Here is a 344-nt window from a genome sequence, read left to right as displayed (position 1 = left end):
GTGGCCATGGTGCCGGCGTCCAGCCTTGCCCAGCCCTGGCCTGGGACCCCTCCCAGTCACAGCCGTGTCATCTCTCTGTGCTCACGCTGCTGAGAGCCCCGGCCCCGAGGAGCCTGTGCCATACGCAGGGACACAGCACGCTCGGCAGCTGCTCCTGCTGCCCTCCATCCTATCTGCTTTTTATGCCCCCACGGTGCCATGGGGACTGCCGGGCAGCGAGGCTCTGCGCGGGGGTGCTGGGGCTCAGGTGTGCATGGGGGACCTGGTTTGGAAGCTGGAGAGCTGGCTGAGCCGCTCAGGCAGATAGCACCAACGTGAGGGCAGACAGTAGCAGCCCATGGGTC

This window comes from Fulmarus glacialis, unplaced genomic scaffold (assembly GCF_000690835.1).
Source record: "Fulmarus glacialis isolate BGI_N327 unplaced genomic scaffold, ASM69083v1 scaffold5470, whole genome shotgun sequence".
NCBI lineage: Eukaryota > Metazoa > Chordata > Aves > Procellariiformes > Procellariidae > Fulmarus > Fulmarus glacialis.
The sequence above is the reverse complement of the archived record's forward strand: the minus strand, read 5'-3'. Positions refer to the sequence as shown.